Consider the following 5,589-nt stretch of genomic DNA (forward strand, 5'->3'; position numbering starts at 1 on the left):
TATTTAAAATTTCTCTACTTATGCCAAAATATGGCTAATGTGATTTTTATGTATTCTTAAAATTACATTTAGTATTTTTTAAGCTAAATTGCATGTAATTGCGTTATTAGCCCTTTTAAGATATAATTATATTTTATATGTGTAAAATTGACCCCTATGTTTTTAAAATGTTAATTATGTGTTTTAAATCATTTTGGCACTTTGAATTATTTTCCAAAAATTGCTTATTATTTATTAAAAATAAAATAGGGAAAAACTGTCTATTTAAATAACATCCAAATTTGGCTTTCAATTATAGCCAAATCGGACCCCAATCCCAGCCCAACTTTTTACTTAATACCCTGATCCAGATCCAATTACCCACTACCCGACCCAATCTATTTTAAATCCTGGCCATTGATCTTTTAGATCAACGGCCCTTATTTCTCCTTTCCCTTTTAATTTCCAAACGACCCCTAACCCTACTCACTTTCCAAATCCCCGCCGCCCTCAAATGCTTTCATCTTCTCTCTTTCTCAAACCTAACCCTAGACTCCGTCAAACGCCTCCTTCTCCGGTCATCTCCGGCGACCATCCTTTCAACCCAAGCCTCCAATGAGTCTCTCATCGCCTTGCTCATCATCTCTAAGACCTTCAAGGGTCCCGGGCCATGCCGATTTGGACCTAGGGTTTCTGTTTCTATTATTTATGACTTCTCCGGTGTGATTTTGGGCAAAATCACACCTTATATGTTACGATCGGTGAAGTCTGCAACAGGTTCTTTCGATTTCTATTTGGGTTTCCCTTTGAAACCCTAACTCTCTTCTGAATCTCTCAGATCCGTATTATTTTTACACTTTAAGCATGTTTCCTTCTATGATTTGCTTATTCTCGAGCTTCTTCTGAAAGATCCTCCACTTTAAACAGTCTTTACTTTCTTTGAAAAACTAGGGTTTCTCGAAGATCTTTCTACGCTTGTTTTAATCGATTTCCTTATGATTAAACCTTTTTCCTTGCTTATTTTTGACCAATTTTATGCTCCTACTGTTTTTTTAACTCGACTCTGTTAAAGCCCTAATTTTTAAGATTTTCTTTGCTTTGGTTCTATGTGTTAGCATGATTTTCTTTGCCTTGGTTCTGTGTGTCAGCATGATTCTCTTTGCCTTGGTTCTGTGTGTTAGCCCGTTTATTTGATTCTTGTTGATATCTCATGGTCACCAGGCTTCGAATGTATTTACTGAATTCCTAGCCTATTTATGTCACTTTGTGTGACCCTGCTTACTTTGTTTGTTTATCTCTTTCTTCTTGCTGTCAATATGGCTAACCTTGCCCTTTGCTACGTCTGTTGAGCTCCTCTATTTATATGTTGAACATACAGAATCATGACTCCCTCTTGATTGATTCTGATTTCCTTAATTGATGGAGATTGAAAGATTTTCTTTTAAAGCCTTACAAGCTTTACCCCGTCTGTTTAAGCTGACTGATTTCCTTGCCATATTTGCTATGATACTTATTTCTACTGAGTTGTGTCCTTAATTAAGGCTTTATGAATTTGGTCCTAGTCGGCTACTCTATGCTTATTGAACCTTGATTTCTTCCTTATTTAGTCATGCACTGATTTTTCTTCTTGCCTTATATGATATTGAATCTCCCCGTTTGATTTGATTCCCTTAACTTAAGGGAGTACTTCCTTGATTCTCTAATTGATTGATTCTGAGTTCTTAAATTAGTATACTACTATGATTTTTACCTTAATTTCACTACCTACTTTCATCTATAAATACCCTAAGTCTTTCATTAACAAAATACTGGTTTTCAAAAACTACCTCTCTTACTAGAAAATCTCTGCTCTCCCTCTCTCTTGTGCTACTTGCTACTGTTAGCCGGCTGAAAGCCAAGGCTAATCATCTGTGCTCTATGGTTCTTTGATTCTGCTTACTTCTACCTTCACTGGTATGTCCTAGTTTTGATTTAAACTCCAACAACAATATGCTTCTCTTATTGTTTCAGTTTCTTTTATTCCTAGTTTGCTTCTACTTGTGGTTCTGTTGTGGAACTTGTAGTTAAGTTACCTTATTAGCATGCTATTATGTCTCTCTTTCCCTTTGGATTAATGTATCCCCTTATGTGTGTTTCAAAGCATGCTTTGTCAATTGTCTTATACTTCTTGTGTGCTTACCATCCCATGAATCCCCCAATCCTTATCACCCTTTCTATGTGCTTGTATTTCTCCTGACTAGTGTGTGATTATGCCAGAGCCAACTATCTCTGAGCATGTCCAAACCAGTCTTAAGATCTTTGCTGGGTTGTGCAGCCAAATGTCTATGTATCCCCAACCCCTTGACCCCTGCATGACTACTGAATTCTGCAAACTAGCTGTGCGTGATCTTTTCTTAAGGTGTTTAAGCTTGTTTACTACTCCTACCTCTTTCAAACAATCTTTGTTGCTTTACTAATTACTTTCAAAACAGACTTTCCAATATAGTCTTTAGTAACCCCTTTCAACTTGTGTCCTGCACTTCCACTTTACTCTTAGTCAATAAGTTCTGCCCGCTCTAGTATGTGTATTGCCTTGGGATCCTCTTGAGAGCCCTCTGAACTCTGGCATACTGAGGCTGGCCTTTCCACACTGCACTGGTTCAATTCTTGGTTGCCAAGTCTAGGTGTAAGCATTGCCTGGGGTTCTTGAGGCCCTTAGGGAACTTTGATGCACCTAGACTCTGATTTGTCTATGGAATTGAGGCTCATGAGACCATTGGAGGCTTTGGGAAACTTGGGCCTAATTGTAGGCTCCCTATAGAATAGCTTCTTGATTTTTTATTTCATTTATGTAATTTATTCATCAACTTGTAGTAATTTGTAAACAGACACTTGGGGATATTTAGTAAAGGGGTGGGTAGATGTATACTTTATGGGGGTAATATAGGTAGAAATCCTGCTCTTAGGATTTTACTTTTTTTTCAAATCTGCCTGTTTTACTCAATAGAAAGCATGTTCATAGGGTTTTTGATTGAATCTGATCGCTTTTGCATAATAGAGATCATGCCTATTGGATCTCCTTTCTAATTTCGTTTGCATCAAATAGAAATCATGCCTATAGGGTTTCACTTCCAATGTCGTTTGCATCAGATAGAAACCATATCCATAAGATTCTGCATTTGTCATGTTAGAGACCTTGTTTCTAGGTTCCAAACCATCATGTCTTAAATCAATCCAAGTATAGATATCATGCCTATAGGACTTAATTACAAGTCAGTTCTAATGAGTCTTTCCTCATGTTACTGCAAATTGACAAAAACCAGTAATACGCCTAGGTACCATGCCTATAGGGATTTCTATTCGCAACTATGTCTGATAATCTAATTAGCCTAATAAATCAATTTCATTTCGCCTAGTTTATTTCTTAAAACTGGTCTTATTAAGTGTCAACATTTCCTGAAACTAGTCCCTTCGTAATTGCTTTAATCTCATTAGATATCCTGCATATAGGTATTAAAAGGGTCTATTTCGAAAACCTGTTTGTTTCTGCATTAATATAGACACAGTACTGCATATAGGCAAGCTTTAGGGCGTTTTCAAAGACCGCATTCCCCTGAAGCTCTTTCTCCGCCGTTTAATGTTTCTGATTCTAATAACTTTTAAAAGAATCCCTAGGCAGCTACTAGGTTACAACTCTGGGTATAAACATTGGTTTGTTTCTGCACATTCACTTAGAGATCCTACTTTAGGACTTTAAAGACCTTAATTGTGCTTGAGATGTGCTGCTTGTGTGTATGTTTGAGGAGGGAACTGTGAGCCTCGTAATTGCTCCCATTATGTGAAAGTCCTAAGTGTTTTGACTATCGCCTTAGAATTTTCGCCTTTTAAAACCTTAGGGGTACGTCTGAACCACCTATAGGTAGAGGTCCTAACTCCCTCCAGGACCATTGAGAAGGTACGGGTAGCAGCACGCAGTAGAGATCGGTGACCAACACTTGCTTTGCATGACCAATAAGGGGATGGGAAGGGTAGACATGGATATGACGATCGGTGCGCTAATGCCACGCGTAGTCCCTTTTTAAGGAGTGATTACCGGGCATTGTACTGATGTGATCCTATAGGCTAACCAACCTAGGACCTCCCTCCCCCCCAAACCCTCTTTGCTTAAAACTTTATTTTTCCCTTTTTTTTACAACCTGTTTAAATTCTTATTTTATACAATGCCCAACATGCTCTATTTGCAATCATTTGCTTCAATTGTTTGTTTATGGACTAATTTGTGAATATAAGTTCGGCCGGGACCACAGTTGTGGACCAAGAGGGGTGCCTAACACCTTCCCCTCGAGGTTACTTCGAGCCCTTACCCTAATCTCTGGTAATGCAAACCAACCCAAGATATAATTACTCTAGGTTCCCTAACGCACCTTAAATCGTTAGGTGGCGACTCTTCAAATACCCAATTCCCAAAAGGAAATGAGTCATTACACCCCGTGAATGTTGAAACCCCGAATTCTCCCCGCGGAGGAAAAAGGGGGCGCGACAGTAATTGCTTGGACATAGGTTGGCCAAGATGTTGTTGGAGAACTCACAAAAGCTATGAAAAGAAAGGGCGTTGATATGCGGGTCTCATCTGTGGTGAGTTTATCTGGTGCCACGAAGGAATATTATTCCATTTAAATATAGTGCGAGAAAAAAAGATTTTGATAGCACTACTTATCAGAAAAGCATGTTAGTGCTGCTTAGTTGTAAAGTATTGATTTTGACTTATGTTTTAATGGAAGGTGAATGATATTGTTGGGATGTTGGTTGGTGGTAAATATACACACAACGACGTAGCTGTTGTTGTTATCTTAGGTACATGGACCAATGCAGCTTATGTAGAACGGGTGCAGGCGATTCCAAAGTGGCATGGTCCTGTGAAAGAGAAGAGGAGAAAAAAAAAAGGAAAAAAGGGTGTAACTAAACCCCTTAATTGAAGGAACTAATAATGGATTGGGATCAATTTAAGGTGGAATGTATATATTTTGTAAACAAAACTTGTGTAGGTAGGGTAATTTACTAAACATGAACATTTAGGGTAATATAGTTTACTATATGGCATAGGAACGTAAAAAGATTTTTACATTCCTATGCCATATAGTAAACTATATTATCCTCCATGCTTAACTTTTAATATAATTACCTTTTATATATCTAATTACCATTTATGTACTTTATAGGGGTTTTAATGGTATTAATTTGTCTCCTAATTTAACTCTACCGTATATTCCCACTCCCCCAAGTTTCTCTCCCCAAATCCCACCCCTCACCCACGTATCAAACCACACCCCACGATTTCCTCTTCAATCACCCACTATTTCCTCTTCCGAAACCAGCGAAAATCTGTAATCCCTCCACCATTGACAACCATTAAAAAGCTTTGAAGAATTTGAGTTTTCAAAAGACATTGTTTATTTGGATTGGATGTTGTTGCAAAGAATTGAGAATTCTCTCTACGTCTCTCTCTATCTCTTAATCCCAAATTTCAGTAATATAAAGCAAAGGAAAAGAGAGCAGCAATTCCACCATTGACAGCCATTAAAAAGCTTTGAAGCTTTGAATTCGAATTTGGGTTTTCAAAAAATATTATTT

Source organism: Nicotiana attenuata, unplaced genomic scaffold (assembly GCF_001879085.1).
Source record: "Nicotiana attenuata strain UT unplaced genomic scaffold, NIATTr2, whole genome shotgun sequence".
Lineage (NCBI taxonomy): Eukaryota > Viridiplantae > Streptophyta > Magnoliopsida > Solanales > Solanaceae > Nicotiana > Nicotiana attenuata.